This window comes from Hibiscus syriacus, unplaced genomic scaffold (genome assembly GCF_006381635.1).
Source record: "Hibiscus syriacus cultivar Baekdansim isolate YM2019G1 unplaced genomic scaffold, ASM638163v2 tig00112738_pilon, whole genome shotgun sequence".
In the NCBI taxonomy this organism is placed as follows: domain Eukaryota; kingdom Viridiplantae; phylum Streptophyta; class Magnoliopsida; order Malvales; family Malvaceae; genus Hibiscus; species Hibiscus syriacus.
Genome location: NW_024063392.1, coordinates 9,106,088 through 9,127,670, shown reverse-complemented (window position 1 = coordinate 9,127,670; position 21,583 = coordinate 9,106,088). Strand labels below are relative to the sequence as shown.

Below are 21,583 nucleotides of genomic sequence, written 5' to 3'. Positions count from 1 at the left end.
CTGGAGAACCCCTTGGTTAACCCATAGTGACATCCTTTATCGATGTAGAGACTCAGAAGTCTAAACACTACTTGGATTATTGGGAGAAGTTGGATATTCCCCACTTTTGGCGCTTCGCCAATATGGGGCACGTCAGTTTGTCCAAACTACACATGAGATATGTGGATCGGAATTTGCATACCATGAGGATAACTACAAAGAAGAGGGTCAAAAATGTAGTTGAGTCATGGAAGAATATGTCTTGTATGGATGTCGTGGCTGCTAAAGACATGCTTACTCTAGACTATTTGGAATGACGGAAGGTAAGAAAGAATGACATCATTCCTGTTCTAGAGCATGAAGATACTTGAACCATGGAAGAACATATTAAACCAGTCCCCCTCCAAACTAGAGATAACAAAGAAAGAATTCGAAGTCGAAAAAGAAGAGCTAAAATAAAGGCTAAGAGAGTTAGAGGCTGTAAGATTCCAATGGAAGTTAGATGATGATACTCAAAAAGATCGGACAGACAAATTAGAAAAAGAACAAAAGAAAGTTTATTTTGTACTAGAAGATTTGAGAAAGGGGTATCAAGAACAAGTTCAAAACAATTCTAGCCTAAAATAATCTTCTGAATACTGGAAAAGTTAAGCCAGTAACCTGAAAAGAAAGTTCGAAGGACAAGATGAAAAAGAGTGAAAGCCAAAGATATGGTCATTCGAGACTTCTTAGAACAAGTACGGAAAGCAACACATCACTTGCACGGTTTGGCGAGAGAAGTCGTAGTGGTCTGACAAGGTATTCAGCCAGTGACAGATGAAAGAAGAAGACTTGTCAACTTGTTAGAAGCCATTTGTGGTCTAGAGGACTTAGTCAGAATGTACCTTTAAGATATTTTTATCATAAGAAATAACACTTTTGTCCCAATAAAGATTATTTATAATAACAGACGCGTTTTTGGATCAATACCTTGAACATTTCATGCATCATGCATTTCTACATACTTTGCATTTATTATTTTTTCTTCATTTCTTTACATTCACATTAACTAACAAAAAATATCTCATCAAAAAAAAGATCAAACACTAGACATACCACCCCAAGCATTGGACATACCTCATCTTCATAATATCTGTTTAAAGAAGAAGAAAATGGAAACAAAGATAGCTCAACTCGAAGTGAACATGCTAAGGTTACAAAGGGAGCTGGAGGAGAAAATAAGTCAGGATAATCAAAGCACTATGGGATCGATCACCAAAAGACAAGAGTATTTGGTTGATCAAATTGTTGCAAAGTTATCTGGATTGAATCAAGCAAGTGCACCTAGGGCAAGGATATCTGAAGGGGTAACTATGTCACCTACCCCGCAGGTGGTTATCTCACCTGGAATCTTACCAGGGCTTCAAGGTGACTTATCTGATGCAAAAACAAAAGCCTCGTCTGCTGTAAAAGTACAGACTTCTGTATCCAACCCTGAGAATAATCCGGATGATTACCATATACTGAATTTTGATGAAGAATACAAGACAAAGAAAATGGAAGAAAATATCAAGCAGTTGGAAGACCAAATGAAAATGGTTAAGGAAGACCACGATTAATATAGAGTCTATGCCTTGGAACTAAGTTTAGTCCCAAATTTGCTTCTTTTTCCGAAATTCAAGGTCTCTGAGTTTGATAAGTTTGATGGGAACAACTTCTAGTCAGCCCACATTACTATGTTCTGTCAAAAGATGACATGATATGTAGGAAATGACCAACTCCTGATTCATTACTTTTATGAGAGTCTGTCTGGTTCAACCATCCAGTGGTACAACCAATTGAACCGGTCTCATATCAAGACTTGGAAGGATCTAGCCAAGTCATTCTTGGAACAATATAAACATGTAAACGACATGAGACCAGATCGAGTTATGCTGCAAAGTATGGAGAAGAAGCATAACGAAAGTTTCAGACAATATTCACAGAGATGGATGGATTTAGTTGTGCAAGATCATCCATATTTGGATGATAAGGAAACCAGGAAGCTCTTTGTGCAAACACTGAAGGCTCCTTACTTCGGGTACCTGGTTGCAATCATATCTGAAAATTTTTCTAACCTAGTTATGGTTGGGGAGATGATAAAAATGGCCATAAAGCAAGACAAGATTAAAGGAGGGGAGGCCAACAAGGAACCTCTTATGAAGAAGAGGGATAAAGAGGTCAACAATATCAACACCTACAACAACAACAAAGGTGTTACAATCTCTAACCCAAAATCAACAGCAAATGTACTGTTAGGTACTTCTAGACAAGATTCAAGGGAACATTTCGATCTTATTCCCATGACTTACAAAGAACTTTATCATCAACTCTTTGACACTCATATAGTGTCACCATATTCGGTGGAACCTATGAAACCCCCATACCCCAGGTGGTATGATGAAAATGCACATTACGAATATCATGGCGGTGTTCCAGGACACACTATTGAGAACTGCCTCACATTCAAGAGGATCTTGCAGAGAATGCGCAACAAGAATTGGATCTACTTCAACAACTTAGGAGCACCGAATGTTGTACAAAACTTTTTGCCTAACCACCAAGAAAGCGGGGTTAATGTAATTATTGAGGAAAGGAATAAGAGTGTCAAAATAAGTGTTGCTGAAATAACGTCTCCCCTAGCCTGGGTATGAAGACAGATGGTGAAAGTAGGATTTCTTGTACCACGTTCCGACACACAAAATGTAAAGATGGTAACAGCTGTTGTTACCACAATGAAGAAGAACATGATGTGTAGGATTGCTCGGAGTTTAAAGCTTTGATCCAGCTTATGATGGATAGAAAAGGAGTTGGAATTCTACGAGGAAGTCTATGACACTCTAGAAGTGGATATTTGTGCTACTTTAGATTCATCTGAAAGAGGAAACGGCATGAGCCGTCCTTTATTAATCACCCCTAAGGTGCAGTCGATAGAAACGACACTGGCAAAGATAGTGATCACAACACCCAGACCTTTTCCCTATAAAGATGATCGACAAGTGCCTTGGAAATATGATTGCCAAGTAAACACTGTGAAAGAAGGTGCTCAGGAAGTAGGGCTAGAAGGGGGAAGTGGTATTCCCAGGAAATTCATCCATCTTAGAGACTACTGGAGCTATTTAAGAGAGACAAACCAATAGTAATAAACCTATTAAAGAAGAGGAAGTGGTGGAATTTCTGAAATTCCTAAAGCATAGCGAGTGTAGTGTTGTAGACAACTACACAATTTGCTAGCACACATTTCGATGTTGGTAGTACTACTGAATTCGGAGGCACATAGAGATTCACTACTAAAAGTCTTGAATAAAACCTTCTAACCACAAGACATACCAGTTAGCAAGCTAGATAGACTGGTCAACAATATTCAGTTTGACAATCTTATCTCATTTTCTAATGATGAAATCCCATCTGGAGGAAGAGGTCGGGCTAAAGCATTACACATTACAACTCACTGCAAAGGGTATGCCTTGCCAAATGTGTTAATCGACAACGGGTCTACTCTGAATGTGATGCCTCTAGTCACTCTAAAAAGGCTACCAATGGATACCTCCCACATGCGAACATGCCAGAGTGTGGTCCGAGCATTTAACGGGATAAAGAGGGAGGTAATCAACAAGATTGAGGTACCCCTAACCATTGGACCCGCTACTTATAACATAAAGTTCTTGGTGATGGACATTATGCTTTTGTACAACTGCCTTTTAGGAAGGCCTTGGATCCATCAAGATGGAGTAGTACCATCAACGCTGCACCAGAAAGTTAAATTTGTCATTGACGGGGCTCTTGTAATCATTAATGCCGAAGAAGATATAATGGCAAGTGTGACCATTGATACCCCTTACATAGAAGTAAATAGTGAGGTTGTAGAGTGTTCATTCCGCTCCCTGGAGTTTGTGAATACCACATTTGTGGCTGAAGAAGATAAGATTTCCAAACCCAGGCTCTCTGAATGCACCAAGATGGAAATCAAGCAGACTTAGGGAAAAGGTGCCAATATAGGAAGAGGATTTGGAAGTCTTTTGCAAGGAATGATTGACCCAATTTTTCCTATCACGAAGTTAGACCAATTCAGGCTTGGATTCCAGCCCAATCACCAATAGAAGAGGAAGGAAATTCATAAGTGCCAAGAAAGAAGATTGGCGAGATTGACCGGGAATAAATTTCAGTGGGAACCAATGGTTTTCCATCCTCTTCATCACATATTTAAATCTGGTGGCTACGTGTTTAAGACCACCTTACCAGATTTGGAAGTTGCTTTGAAAGACTTGATTATCAATGCCATAATTACAGAGAATGCTGAAGATGCGGATAGATCTGGAATCCACCCATTGTCACCTGGGTTCGTGCTTAACAATTGGACTACTGAAGAGCTACCTGTGGTTTTCAAATTCCTTTCAGAGTAATACTCAAACTCTCCCTATTCGCCTATACCCAGAGAAATAGGTTATCTTTTGTAAGAGTGAATAAATGGTTTTTTTTATCAATATTCAATAAAAGATGCAGTTTCTTTCCCGGTAAACATTTATTCCTTCTTCATTTCATTTTAATTTTTCTTCATTCTGTGTGGGATACTTTCCTCTCGCATACACACATTTCTTTTCTCCTTTCCTTTTCAGGTCCCTATATATTAATGATGCAGATAATGATGATTCTGACCCGGAGGTGGATTTTGAACAGCTCAGTTATCTTGGGGAAATTAATGAATGTGATAATAAAGAAGAATGCAACTTACCTTCCGAATTATTAAGAATGGTAGAAAGAGAGGACAAACAAATATTTCCACATGAATAGAAAATTGAAGTTTTGAATTTAGGCACAGAAGAGGAAAAGAATGATGCTAAAATTGGCACAACTCTTTCAGCTGAAACAAGACAAAACTTGATAGACTTACATCAAGAATACAAGGATGTGTTTGTATGATCGTAGCAAGACATGCCTGGGCTAGATACGAATATGGTAGTCCAAAACCTACCTATCAAACCAGAATGCAAACCCGTACAACAAAAGCTAAGGAGAATGAGACCTGAAATGCTCCTTAAAATAAAAGAAGAAGTCAAGAAACAGTTCGATGTTGGCTTTCATCAGGTGGTCAAGTATCTGGAGTGGGTGGCTAACATAGTGTCAGTTCCAAAAAAGGATGGAAAAGTGCACATGTGTGTCGATTACTGAGACCTTAACAAAGCAATTCCTAAAGATAACTTTCCCTTGCCGTATATAGATACCTTGGTGGATAATACAACAACAAATGTTTTCTTCTCATTCATGGACGGATTCTCAGGATATAACCAGATTAAATTACATCCTGATGACATTGAAAAAACCACATTCATCATAATATGGGGAACATTGTGCTACAAGGTGATGGCCTTCGAATTAAAGAATGTTGGGGCAACATATCAAAGTGCCATGGTGACTTTGTTTCATGACATGATGCATAAAGAGATTGAAGTGTATGTTGACGACATGATTGTCAAGGCACAAACTAAAGACGACAATGTCGAGAATTTGAGAAAACTTTTCCAGAGATTGAGAAAGTATCAGTTGAGGTTGAATCCAAACAAATGTACCTTCGGGGTAATATCTGGAAAGTTGATAGGCTTCGTGGTTAGCAGGAAAGACATCAAGATTGATCCAGATAAAGTCAAAGCCATCCAGAATTTACCTCCCCCATGAACATAAAAAGAAGTTCTAGGTTTTCTAGATAGATTGAATTATATAGCATGGTTCATATCTCAACTGACCGACAAGTGCAACCCAATTTTCTTCCTTCTTCGAAAAAATAACTCTGGAACATGGGATGAGACTGCCAGACCACATTCGAGAAAATAAAATAGTATCTATCTCACACTCCTATCTTAATGTCTCCCATCCCGAGCAAACCTTTATTATTGTATTTATCCATATTTGAGAATTCAATGGGATGTGTCATGGGCCAACATGATGAGTCCGAGAGGAAAGAAAGAGTCATTTACTACCTGAGCAAGAATTTCACTGATTACAAGGTTAGATATTCACCCATTGAAAAAATTTATTGCACTTTAGTCTGGGCTACATGAAGGCTCTTATAATACATGATGTACCACACCACCTGGTTTATTTCCAAGTTAGATCTGGTAAATACATGATGAGTGTGCGTGCTCTCCCTGGAAGGTTAGCCTGATGGCAGAACCTATTATCTGAATTTGACATCAAATACGTGAGCCAAAAAGCTATAAAGGGAAGTGTCATATCTGACTTCTTGGCAAGCAGAACTGCTAAAAATTACAAGCCATTGGGCTTTGACTTCATAGATGAAGACTTGTTGGCTATATATCTAGAAGAAACAAGTACTTCTATATGTGATTCCTGGAAAATGCATTTTGATGGTGTATCAAATGCATTAGGGCACGACATTGGGGCTATATTGATCTCACCTGAAAGAAATCATTACCCGTTCACTAGCATATTGAACTTTAATTGCACTAACAACATGACAGAGTATGAAGCTTGTGTTTTGAGGATTCGAGTTGCTATTGGAAAAAATATAAAGACATTACGAATATATAAAGATTCGACCTTAGTGATCTATCAACTCCGAGGAGAGTGGGAGACAAATGATGTAAAGCTGGTAGAATACAGAAATCTCATATTGGATCTACTTAAAGATTTTGTTGAAGTCACTTTCCATTACGTGCCTAGAGAAGAAAATCAAATGGCCGACGCTTTAGATACCTTAGCAACAACCTTCAGGGCTGGCAGGGAGTTTGACATGATGTCAATTGACATGTATTCGTATGAGTACCCGACTCATTATTATTAAATCGAAGATGTAAAAGATACCAAACCTTGATACTATGACATCATGCAATACATTAAGAATAAAAGCTATCCGGAAGAGGCCATCAAAACTGATAAAAGAACAATCAAAATGATGACAGCTGGAAATGTTCTATATGGAGAAATCTTATACAAGAAGAGTCATGATCAAGTCTTGTTAAGATGTGTACATGCAGAAGAGGCAAAGATGATCTTAGAAGAAGTACATGCCAAAGTTTGTGGAACTCATGCGAATGGCCATATGATGTCAAGACAAATTATGAGATGCGGGTACTATTGGTCCACATCAGAGGGCGACTGCATTAATTACGCTAGAAGATGTCATAAATGCCAAATATATGGGGATAAAATAAATTTTTTGCATCAACATCTTCACATGATGACGACACCGTGTCCCTTTTCTATGTGGGGGCATGGATGTCATTGGACAAATCCATCCAAAAGCTTCGAATGGTCACTGGTTCATTCTCATACAATTGACTATTTTACCAAATGGGTGGAAGCTGCGTCATATGCCAGTGTCACTCAGTCCACTATTTACAAGTTCTTGAAAAAGCAGATCGTTTGTCGCTATGGTTTACCCGAAAGAATCATTACCGATAATACAACGAACCTGAACAATAAGACGATGGACGCTGCTTATGAATAATTCAATGTTAAGCATCATAACTCTACTGCTTATAGACCGAAGATGAATAGAGCAGTAGAAGCAGCAAACAAAAATATCAAGAAAATAGTGGATAAAACGATTGAGACATTCAAGGATTAGCACGAGAAATTACCTTTTCCTCTATTTGCTTACCGAACTTTAGTATGAACCTCGATCGGGGTAGCCTTATTTTCATTAGCATATAGGATAGAGGTAGTATTGCCCATTGAGGTGGAGATCTCATTACTCCGGATTTTGTTAGAAGTCAAACTAGATGATGGAAAATGGGTGCAAACTCGATATGATCAATTGAACTTAATAGAAGAAAAGATGTTGAAAGCCATTCATCATGGTCAGCTCTACCAAAAATGAATGATCTGAGCACACAACAATAAGATGCGCCCAAGAGAATTCCAGGAAGGAGATCTTGTACTGAAGAAGGTCTGGCCAATCCAAAATGACTACAGAGGGAAATGAATGCCAAATTAGGAAGGGCCCTATATCGTAAATAGGGCTTTCTCCGGAGGAGCGTTGATCATAACTGAAATGGACGGGCCAGAACTACCTAATCTCGTTAATTCAGATGTAGTCAAGAAATATTTCACTTAGGATGAAAACCCGCAAAGGGCATTTTGAAACCAATGATGGATCCAAGCTGAAAACCCAAAAGGGCAGCTTGGATAATGATCCTAGATTCGCGCAAGGGAAAGGTCCCGGATCAAGGCAGTAAAGCATCACGACATCCGAGTCTTCTGTAAACTTAATAATTCGGAGGAACATTACACTCTCCCAAACGTTAACACATTTTTGAAGTCCCCTTGACAAAAACTATACTCAAAATTCATCCAACGGTGTGTCAGTTCAAAGGCGTCCTCATTATCGAGATCTAGGGCATATATTTGTATTGACTTCTTAGAATGTTTTCCATTTACTTTTTTCCCTCATAAATAAATGTGATAATTTCTCTAAAAAATCAATTCTTTTTAAGCATCTTAGATTGAATTTAAATGAGAATGGTTTATTCACTTTTGAAAAGATAATTGTGTATTACTGTACAAAGATTTTCTGAAAGGTACAAGTGTTTAGAAGCCGATAAAGGTCTTTCGCACCATACTCAAGATAATGGGTTCTAGTTCATTAAAAGACATTGTTTAAATCAAGACTAGAAATAAACCCTCTTTTTGCAAGTTCACAGAATATATATCAGATTTAAGCATGTTGAAGAATCCAAGATCAAGAATCAGAAATTCAGATTCCAGAATCAAGAGTCATCAAGACTGACAATAAGAGATTAAGATTTCTCTCTAAATCCTAAAATAACATATTTCACATACGCATTTTAGGTATACATAAGAGCATTACATCCATAGCATCGCATATATGCATAGTTTTGCAGATTTTTGTTGGAGTCAATTTCAACTTCACAGTGAAAGATATTACTCTCGAAATGGTACAACTTACATAAGATTGGATTTCAAATTCACAACGAAGGATATTCGACTCGAAACCGATTTGAACTCAACTTCACGACAAAGGATATCGTGCCCAATAAATCGATTTAATTTCATGACAACGGAGTCATCCGTAACAACAAAGAGCTATCTCCTAGCCTAATTTACAGCATAGCTCAAAGCGAGAAGGGTTATATGCCAACGAAAAACTTTTGATTTTGATTCATTCAGCTCAAAGGCATATCATCTGCTTAATAACAACGAGGAACTACTTTCCAGTTGAATTTTCAAATCGATGTCTTTAATTCAAGAAGAAAACCAAGGTTGACTACGATTTGGCAACAAGAAGCAACATTCCAATTCAAATTTTGAACTACGATTTCAACTTCAAAACGAATGATATCATGTTCAAAGAAACATGCAATACGACTCAACAGCAGGAAGATGTCCTCTATGTTTTCAAATCTTGACTCCGCAATAGAGGATAGTTGATAAAAGATTCGTCGATAACATTGAACTTGATTTTAAGCTTAGAAGTCGACAACCCTCACAGGAACATGCTGGTTTCCAAGTCCATATGCACCGAACAAAAATTTGTGTCTTTTTGTCTTTGCCCTATTTTCGTTGCACGATAATGGGCAAAAAGGGGTAACCGTAGTCACTCATTTTCATCCGGGTTTTATTTAGTATATATAACATATATAATATAGTTTTTGAAAACATTTTTTGAAAACGTATATAATATATAGTTTTGAAAACATTTTTTGAAACATATATAATATATAATTTTGAAAACATTTTTTGAAAACATATATAATTTATAGTTTTGAAAACATTTTTTTGAAACGTATATAATATATAGTTTTGAAAACATTTTTTTGAAACATATACAACATATAGTTTTGAAAACATTTTTTTTGAAATGTATATAATATATAGTTTTGAAAACATTTTTTTGAAACGTATATAATATATAGTTTTGAAAACATTGTTTTAAACATATATAATATATAGTTTTGAAAAATACTTTTGAAAAAGTATAATATATAGTTTCTAAAAATACTTTTGAAAACATATAATATATGATTTTGAATTTTTTTTTGAAAACAAATAATATATAGTTTTAAAAAATATTTTTGAAAACTTATAATATATAGTTTTTAAAATGAATTTGGAAACATATAAAATATAATGATTTTGAAAACATTTAAAAACATATATAATATAGTTTTTCATTATTATTATATTGTTTATATTATTTATTATTTATTTATTTTTTTAGGGGTCCAAACCCGGTTTCAAAGGGTCCAAAGCCGAAGATCAAAGCCCAATCGGATAGCCTGACCTAGTAGACGTGATAGGAGCCCAACAGAGAAGCCCAAGTTGCTTGACCCAACAAGCTAGGGTTTGGGTAATCAGCAAAGGACGCCGCACGATTCACAGCCGTAAGATCGGGCGTGAATCAATGGTCCAGATTGAAGGGTTTTAAATCCTAAATCATATAGCATTGGCACCGCACCGCACATGTGGTGCGTGTAAGCCACACGCAAAGTGTGGAGATCGGAAGCCAATAACCGGCCGAGATCGAGACTGAACCATCCCGAAAATCCCTATCTAATAGCATGCATGAGACAAAATCGGAACGATTAGCTCAACATAACACGAACAACCCACGAATCCCATCCCTTTCGGGACTCAAAACGGCCAAACCCTGGGCTATAAAAAGCCATTGGTGAGGCCAAGGAACGGGGGGACCGAAAAAACACATGAGCAAACTGAGAAACAGCAATCACCGAAACAAAAACAACCAACAACACAGAGACATCACCGGAACAACAAAAGCCACAGTAAGAACATCTCAGAGCAAGAGTTACCCGAAACCAAAAAACCAAATAAGACACAAAATAGCAAGGAAATCAAACCAAATAACCCATCCAAATACCATCAAAAGTAGAAAAAGCCAAAGCTTTTTCCTATCAAAAGGAACAAGGACCGTAAAGGGGCGGTGTTGGAAGGAAAGCACCCAAAAACGAAACGTTTTCCTCAAAAAGTAAGAAAAACTGAAACTTGTTCGTTAGATCTACACCGATTAAGGATTATTATGGGGTTTGGGGGTCAATTTCGGCGGGGAAGTTGGAAGGGTTCAAAAAATGGTGGTTTGATTTTTTCGACCACCGGTGGTGGTGGCCGGAGCAACGATTAATGGCGGCGATGCTACGTCGGCCGAGTGGGGAGAATAGAGAGCATTGGAGAGAAAGGGGGATGGGTGTTTGGTTTAAAATAAAAAGAAATGATTTTTGGGTTTAAAAGGGGTTATATATACAGAGGACTAAAGTGCGAATAGTAGATTCTTAAATTATTTCTACAGTCCCTGAAGTGTAATTCATTTTAGTCATCTGCTATAATTTTTCCCCTGAATTTTGAATTGTTTCAATTTAATCCCTGTTTAAGATTCTTATATTTTACAAATTAGCCCCTCCTAACTTCATATTATTTCTTGCAACTTTCCAATAATATCAATTTGGTCCTTAATTTTAATTTTTTTTATTTGTTTTATTCTAACCCTTTTCATTAGTTAATTTTGTTTTTGATACCTTTTATTAAAAGAGGAAATTTGCATCGATCAGAGGTAAGTGATTCGAATCAAGTCTTTAAATTTCAATTTAATTTTTAATTTTCGCAGTTAAGACAACCGCTAAATTAAATTGGTACCGAAAGGGCAATACAAGGGTGCTAATCCTTCCTTGACTGTAACCGTCTCCCGAACCCGACATATTTATGGTAAAACGTAGATCAGGTAAGATGATAAATCAAGGTGTCCGGTCAACCTAAATTTTTTATTTCAAAAAAAAAAATTGATCAATGGCGACTCTAACACATTTACTTAAGTCGAAATCCAATTCCAGATCCACCCGAAAGACGGTTACGACAAACCCCAAAAAGAATTTACCTTGATGTGATACAATCTCAGTACTACAATCAAAGCCTCCATGGTTCCGGTCACAAGCACAAAAGCTTAGAAACAGAAAATAGTGCAATTAAAAGGGAATGAAGATGCACTTCAGTTCTTCAAAGAAAAAGAAGAATGCACTTCAGACATTCATTGTGTCCTTAAGCAAGGAATCACATAAATAAAATATTTTTTAATATAAAAACTTATAAAAATGTGGAGATGGCTAATACCTATATGTTAATCCACTTACATCAAGAGCAGATCTGCAATCACCATGATAGGAGCACCTTTTCGGCATCTTTCAGTGAAATAGACTTAGTATTCTGCCCGATGGAAGTGCCACCAGTGCTGTTTAGATTCCTTAATGCAATATTCCAGATTCCTTCTTTAATGTACAAGATGTAAAAATCGACCATTTCTTCACTTGAACTGTACAATACAAAAAACATGGAGCCGTGACTGCTGCTTGACTTGTTTGCATAATAGAAGTCCCGGTTAAGAAGTGATGGCAATCCACCGTTTCTATCTTATACTTCATAATTTATCTTTTTTTCTGACGTCAGCCGAACATGGAGATTTCCACCAGCTGCACCACGAGGAATATCCAGAGTAAAATAAGTTCAGGTATCTACTCCCTCCAAATGAGTAATTGCTTAAAAGGGGCTCAAGACGTAAATTGGAACCACCCATCATCACTTTCTCACCATATGGCAAAAAATTGGATTCAAAAGGGGTGGAATCTTTCCCGAGAACCGTCTGCATTCAACCATTCTCAGCGTGTCAATAACTTACTCCTGCCAATGAGTTTCTTAGAGCATCAACAAAAGGAAAAGAAAGTCTAGGAATAAAACTGTTCATAAATCTAATTAAAAATAATAATAACACTAAAATGGAAATCAGAAATCAATGGTTGCATCCCGTTACTCAATGTCCAAGTGAACAATTAGAAGGTAGAATTTCAAAACCAAAATTTGGCCCCTCTTGCTTAAAATGAGACTTCTTTGAACAATCCTCAGTATTTAAAGCCATAAACTGATTGAAGTTTCACCCTTTCAGTCCTTGATATCAGACTATCAAGATATGGTGTCCAACCCACAAATGAAATTTACACCGTCATCTTCTTATCGTTAGTTTTGTGTCACCACTAACGAGCAAGTAAATAATTTCTCTTTCTATTTTTCTTTAGACCTGATATCTAATTTATCCTCAAAGATGTGAATGATATTATTCAATGCACAGAATTTCACAGGAGCATCATAGTATAAAGCTAAAAGATAAATAAAAATAAAATAAAATGAATCAATGAAACTTATAAAGAAGCAAGTGAACAGAGATTACATGTAACACATTTCTTGACAATGCCCACCTGAAGCATTTATCTTTCAGATAAACAGTTTGGCCCAGCCTTCCCCAATGGACTTAAAGGTCTTGAAAATCAAGGGAATAGCAAACTTTTGAGACATTACTTTGGGACCCACCAATTACCTTCGAAAGATTGAGGGCTAGAACAGAAATATACCACTGACCAACCTTTGGGGAGTTAATGACCAAGGGGACTTATTTAAGTTACCAGAATAATCAGTAGAGTAGCTGAAGGCATAGCACCATATCGAACATAGCATATCAAGTCAATTCCGCTACTATTTAGAGTGCTACTTGCAGGTCTTAACCTTACATTTTCTGCTGAAATGGTTAAGAATTCAGCTATTTGTAGAATCTCTAAGGTGTATATTTTCATTTCTTCATCTCCAAGGCAAGAGGTCTCAAAATTGTTCTTGCAAGAAACCATGCGTTGATTGAAGAACCCAGATGCAGAACCATTTTCAGAATTATTGTGAGAAAGACTACATGAAAGCTGTTCAACAGTTTGGTTGCAATATGCCCATGCATTATTGAGGTTACACATCCTTCCACGATGATATTTGCAGCAAAGGAGTAAGAAGGGCCTCTAACAATCTGCAAACCAGAGCAGTAGCTTTAAATTCAATTTCTAGTTGAACCTATGGAACAAATGTACCAAATCCTCTTCTTGAAGAGGATAAACTGGCACAAAAAATAAGAATGAGATAAATAAGAGCAAAAGCTAACATCTTCAAACAAGAATTCAAGGGTTCACCAGAAGAGTTCCTTTCCACCAAGCTTAAATACAAGTAAGGATTAATTGGGCAGAGATAACTTGTAATCTGGCATCAAAAACCAGTATGTATATTTCCTTATAACCATCTAACAAGTAACAAGTTTCTGTCATGCAGATATTACCATTAGAATATCCATATATCAACAAAGTTCTATACGTGGTTCTGCATCTTTATTTTCCATTTGTGCAAAGGATTCCACAAGTAAAGAAAAATAGTAATTTTCTCTTAAGTGAATTAAAAACACAATATATTGTTGGGACCGTCGCGCACCCCATGGCGCAGCGGAAACAAAACTCGACGGTCTCACCAGCGATCCAAGTACAAAAAACCGAAATCGGGAGGAAGAGATGCGAATACTTACAGTGGTTCCTTGAAAACACAAGAACAGCAGTGAATAAGGTGGTGTAGATCGATTCGAATCGAAAGGCTCCACGAAATCACGTCTAGGCCTCTACTCATTCACCCGATTGAGAGCAATATTTTTTTTCCCAAAACTGTTTTGAGAGAAAACGGCTGAAGGTTTGTGTGTTGCAAAAACGGCTGCTAAACCTAACACACCCTTTTATAGCCAAGTTACACTAATCATATTAGGGTTTTATTATTTCAAATTAATTAAATCTATATTTAATTAATTGGAATTTAATAATCCTCTTATATCCAAGTTACCCTAATATTATTGGGGATTTTATTATTTCAAATTAATTAAATCTATATTTAATTAATTGAAATTAAATATTCGTGATTATTAAAACATATATTAATTAACTCTAGATATATATTTAGTAACGTACAACAAATTGTACATCTTTGCTCATTTCAATCCTAGGGTGTGACCTTGTAGGTTCTTGTAACGTTAGCAGTAATTATTAGAACAATTCTAATATTACATACAATGAGTGACATCTAGCAATATATCATTGTCACCTAAGTTACAAGAAATATGATTCGACATATCATCTTGGTGATTACTCTTTTATGTATTACATCCTTATGTCCTTTATATCTAGAATAAGCACAAGTCTTGGAATAGTCACACTTGTATAACCCATCTATTGTTTCTTGATATCTAGAGTAGACTTTAATTAACGAATAGTTTATGATATCTCATATCAACTTATTCGAGCATGGCCATGTGTTTCTAGTCTTACTCAATCAAGTGGCATGTGATATATTTCCTATTATGTAGGAAGGACAAATCATATCTTAATCATACACACCCACTACATATATTGAGATATATTCAATAACAGTCTTTATAGAGCAACCAGTTACGGAGCTTGTTTAGCTGCATCAAAACATACAACAATATATGTTGGGATAGTATTGATCTCAAGTCTGAGGATCATACATATAGTCATCACCATGAGCAATGTTATGACTGTCACATAATAATCCAAGGAATATGCTCATGGTCGGTCAATCCAATACATTGCTATCTAACAATATAATCATGTATCAATTCTGACATCTCTATGTCAATGACAACTCATTGTCATCAATCAATAACATGTTAGTCTTAAGCGTATTATTATTGTCCATGCCCATAATATACTTGACTAGGGATCTTTTAATAATAACAATTGTCATTATATGGACTTTATTATCTTCCAGTTTATGTTAAACACATATATAAATGAAAATAATAGCTACAATGCCTTTATTCAATAAAATCGGTAAATAAAGTATTATTACAATCATCATATTATTGGTCTTTGGGCATACTCTAACAATCTCCCACTAGCACTAGGACCAATCACTCACATATCTAATACCGAGTGACTCAGTGTGACGATCATGCCTCTTCTGTGTAAGAGGCTTTGTAAAGGGATCAACAATGTTGTCATCTGTGTGTACTCTACATATTTCCACATCTCCTCGATCAATGATCTCTCGAATGATGAAAGCACCTAAGAATATGTTTGGATCGTTGATGAGATCTTGGTTCCTTTGCTTGTGCAATGGCTCCATTATTGTCACAATGGAGTTCTACAGCATCTGATATGCTAGAAACAACCCCTAATTCTGATATGAACTTCTTGATCCAAACAGCCTCTTTTGTTGCTTCACTGGCTGCAATGTATTCAACATCTATTGTAGAATCATCTACTATGTCTTGCTTCGAACTTTTCCAGCTCACAACACCTCCATTAAGACAAACACAAAACCCGATTGCGATCGTGAGTCATCCTTGTTAGTTTGGAAGCTGGCATCAGTATAACCTTTTATACTAAGCTCTTCCCCCTCTCCATAGACAAGAAATTTATCCTTAGTTCTTCTTAAGTACTTAAGGATATTTTTAATCGCAACCCGGTGATTTTCACCAGGGTTTGCTTGATACCGACTCGTCATGCTTAGAGCATACAATACATCTGGTCGAGTACATATCATGACATACATTATAGAACCAATAGCCGAAGCATATGGAATATTATTCATCCGTTCTCTTTCTAGGACTTGAAGGACACATTTCCTTAGAAAGAGAAATGCCATGTCTCATAGGAAAAATCCTTTCTTGGATTCTTCCATACTAACCTTTTCAGCACTTTGTCTATATATGTACTTTGACTCAGACCTAGAAGTTGTCTTGATCTATCTCTATAGATTTAACTCCTAAGATATACGCTGCCTCACCCAAATCTTTCATAGAAAAACAACTAATTAACCAAGTCTTAACAGACTATAAGTAGGTATATCATTTCCTATGACGAGTATGTTGTCTACATATAAGATTATGAAAGAAACAATACTCCCACTAGCCTTCTTATAAACACAAGGCTCATCTTCATTTTTGATAAAACCAAACTCTTTGATTGCATCATTGAAACGAAGATTCCAGCTTCGAGAAGCTTGCTTTAGTCCATAAATAGACCTCTGTTTCCTGGAAAGACAAAACCTTCTGGTTATGTCATATACACATCCTCTTCAAGTTTTCCATTAAGGAAGGCGGTTTTGTCATCCATTTGCCAGATTTCATAATCATGGAATGCAGCTATTGCGAGCAGGATCCAGATGGACTTAAACATAGCTACAGGGGAGAATGTTTCGTCATAGTCTACACTATGAACTTTTCGAAAACCTTTAGCAACTAATCTCCCTTTGTATGTTTGTACATTACCATCTATGTCGTTTTCTTCTTGAAAACCCATTTACACCCTGTAGGTTTGACCCCTTTAGGTGGTTCAACCAAAGTCCATACTTGGTTTACTGACATGGAATCCATCTCAAATCTCATGGCTTCAAGCCATTTCTCAGAGTCTAGGCTAGACACTACCTCTTGATAAGTCCTTAGCTCATCTTGATCCATAAGAAGAACATCTCCATGTGTCGTAACGAGAAATCCAAATCTCATAGGTACACGATGTTCTCTTGTGGATCTACGCAGTGATTGTTTCTAAATCTGTTGAATGCTCCTCAACAACTTGTGAAACATGCTCAACTCCAGGTTCATTTATTTGTTGCTCTTGAACTTCTCCAAGTTCAATATTTCTACCCTTCCCTTTCTTTGAGAGAAATTCTCTTTCGAGAAAAACTCCTGTTCGAGCAACAAATACTTTGTTCTCGTTAGGGTTGAAGAAATAATATCCCTTAGTTTCTTTAGGATATCCAACAAATATACACTTATAAGATTTAGGTTCGAACTTTGTAGACATCTGATGTTTTATATAAGCTTCACAACCTCAAATCTTCATAAAAGACATACTGGGACGTTTCCCAATCCATATCTCGTATGGTGTCTTTTGAACCGATTTAGATGGAACACGATTTAGTGTGAAAGCGGCTTTTTCAAGTGCATGTCCCCAAAAAGAAGTCAGAAGATCACTATGACTCATCATCGACCGAACCATGTCTAACAGTGTTCGATTCCTTCTTTCAGAAACTCCATTCCACTGTGGTGTACCAGGTGGTGTAAGCTGTGAGACAATCCCACATTCTTTTAGGAGTTCATCAAACTCTATTCTTAAGTATTCTCCACCTCGATCTGATCGAAGTGCCTTAATACTCTTTCCTAGTTGATTTTGTATTTCATTTTTAAATTCCTTAAACTTTTCAAGGGCTTCAGATTTATGGCGCATACGATAAATATACCCATACCGACTGAAGTCATCGGTAAAAGTAATGAAGTAATGGAATCCACCTCTGGCTTGTGTATTCATTGGTCCACATACATCACTATGTATTAACCCCAATAAATCATTTGCTCGCTCACCTTTACTATTAAAAGGAGCTTTAGTCATTTTTCCCAACAAGCAAAATTCGCATACATCATATTGTTCGAAAACAAATGAATCTAAGAATCCATCTTTATGGAGTTTTGATATATGTTTCTCACTTATATGGCCTAAACGACAATGCCAAAGATAAGTTTGATTCAAGTCATTTGTTTTTGATCTCTTAGTATTTATGTTATAAATAGTTTTATCTTAATCCAAAATATAGAGACCATTAATCAATTGTGCTGAACCATAAAAAATACTATTAAGATAAAAAGAACAACAATTATTCTTAATAATAATCTCAAAGCCAATTTTGTCCAAACAAGAAATAGAAATAATGTTCTTAGTCAAACTAGGCACATAATAACAATCCTCTAAATTTAAATCAAGTCCACTAGGTAAAGATAAAACATATGTCCCTATAGATAATGCAACAACTCTTGCTCCATTTCCCACTCGTAAGTCCACGTCTCCTTTAGGCATATTCTTTCTCTTTTGCAATCCCTGTACAGATGTACAAATATGAGAACCACAACCGGTATCTAATACCCAAGAAGTAGATGTTGACAAATTAATATCAATAACATAAATACCTGAAACAAACGTTCCGTTTGCTTTTGCCTTCTTGACCTCTTTAAGGTAAACAGGGCAATTTCTCTTCCAGTGTCCGGTCTTATCGCAATGGAAACATTTTCCTTCTTTGTTAACTCCCCCTTTGGGTTTCAATGCATTTTTCCCTTTTGGCTTGGTCTTACCATTACCCTTAAACTTGCCACTACCTTTTTCTTTCCCTTTGCTTTGTCCTTGTGGACCATCAGAATGGGCTTAGGTCCAACCTTTTTCATGTTACTTTCAGCAACATGCCAAGTAACTGTGGCAAAGTCTTGTAAATTTCATTCATGTTGAAATTAAGGACAAATTGGCTAAAGCTATCTGGAAATGATTGCAAGATAACATCGGTAGCCAATTCATCTTTAAGAGGAAATCCTAGCTTTTCCAACGTTTGGATGTAGCCCATCATCTTGATGACATGAGCTCCGACAGGAGTTCCCTCTGCCATTTTGCATTGAAATAGAGATTTAAAGGTCTCATATCTCTCTTGACGTGCTTGCCCTTCATATATTTCTTTGAGATTTTGAATCATCTCATATGCAACCATGTCCTCATGTTGCTTCTAAAGCTTAGGAGTCATGGTGGCAAGCATTAGACATCCAACATATCATCCATATGTTTCTTGAATTTGTCTTTGTCAGCTTTTGAAGCATTAGATGTCAGTTCATCAGGAACAGGTTCCTGAATGACATATTCCTTCCTTTCCTGTTTGAGAACGATTCTCAAATTACGAAACCAGTCAAGGAAGTTTATGCCATTAAGTTTATCCTTCTCAAGGAGTGATCGCAGTGATAAAGTGTTGTTTGGCATTAAATCTACAACAATGGAAATATTAAAGTAAGTGAATTTATCGAATTAAAATTTATAAATAGAACTTTATTTACAAATTACTCCCACTATTTTATTCAAAATTAAAAACCCTCTCTGTTTTAATTTCGGAAAAATTCAACGAAATTTTTTCTAGTGGGTGAGGATCCATAATACATCAATTTCCTAAATCAGCTTTGGCTTTTCTTTTAGGATAGTGATTATTTAGGTAAGTAACACTTTACTAGTTACATCTTATGTAACTCCTCATTTTGGTGAACAACTTTTGTTCAAGTCATCTCATGACTTAACCAAATATTTAACCTCTAGGTTTCTAATCCTATTAGAATAACCTAGTTAAGTTATTACCAATATTTCAACCGATGAATATCACTTGCTTATTATTCGCGTTTAACCAAGATAGATTTATGTGCCAATGCTTTGGCAAAGCCCACACAATATCGATCAAAGTCTTAACGAGGGTAAATATCGGACAGTTAAGTTAACTTAGATTATAAAGAGGGATTTGCGTAATTATCTCATCATTATTCATTTTAATATTAGGCCATTATTGATCTCATCAATATTTATTCTTATTTTATCATTTGATGCATTGCATACATAACAAATATAGCAATAAATAAGATGCAATGGTTATAGCCCAAAACAATGACTAAAGTGGCCCATCCCAAGCCAATGGGAGAACCAAGAACCCTAAAGCCTAAGACTGCTCTCTAGGTATCTTCTCACCATTTTTCTGCTCCTTGTGAATCTTCATAGGTTTACAATTTTAAAAGAAACTTGTTTTACATACGAGGGAGTAAGATGAGAAGAGAAATATAACAGAGATATAGAAAGGCACGGCTCACAGACCGTATTTCAAAATAAACCATTGTGAATTGAACAAGGGCTATAACCATGCAAATCAAACACCGTGCAAAACAAACATATCATATATATATACACGTTGTTACGCCTTTGTTAAAAATATTAAAATGGGCCTTCAGTTTGTACTGCTGATGAGGGGTCAAGGGGCACAATACTTTTGTTTTCATGAAAAACTTCACGATTTGATAACAATTATCAACAGAATCGTGCTTTTGAGATTTTCAATCCCGAAGGTTTTCTGCATCGGAACAACCATTGTTCTACTGCTAAACGCTATCTGCTATCGCACTCCCATAGATCATCCAGCAACAAATCGATTGAAAAACATATTAACAAATAACATATTAATTGTTGCATGTATCAATTCGAACAATGATATCAACATATTTATCGAAATCGATAAAACTAGAACATGCATCTCATACATATCGTATCAACAAAAAATTTAACCCAAAATCAGATCGTACAAGTGGCTCTGATACCACTGTTAGGACCGTCGGCGCACCCCATGGCGCAGCGGAAACAAAACTCGACGGTCTCACCAGCGATCTAAGTACGAAAAACCAAAATCGGGAGAAAGAGATGCGAATACTTACAATGGGTTCCTTGAAAACAGCAAGAACAGCAGTGAATACGGTGGTGTAGATCAATTCGAATCGAAAGCCTCCATGAAATTACGTCTCGGCCTCTACTTAGTTCACCCGATTGAGAGCAATATTTGTTTTTCCCAAAACTATTTTGAGAGAAAACGGCTGAAGGGTTTGTGTGTTGCAAAAACGACTGCTAGACCTAACACACCCTTTTATAGCCAAGTTACCCTAATCATATTAGGGTTTTATTATTTCAAAGTAATTAAATCTATATTTAATTAATTGGAATTTAATAATCCTCTTATATCCAAGTTACCCTAATCATATTGGAGATTTTATTATTTCAAATTAATTAAATCTATATTTAATTAATTGAAATTAAATATTCTGTATTATTAAAACATATATTTAATTAACTCTAGATATATATTTTAGTAACGTACAACAAATCTTAGGGTGTGACCTTGT

At 36.2% G+C, this 21,583-nt stretch overlaps 1 pseudogene; it reads right to left on the bottom strand.

The window, feature by feature from the left end:
- Positions 1-21,583, bottom strand: part of LOC120183108 — a 31,227-nt pseudogene that overhangs the window by 6,003 nt on the left and 3,641 nt on the right.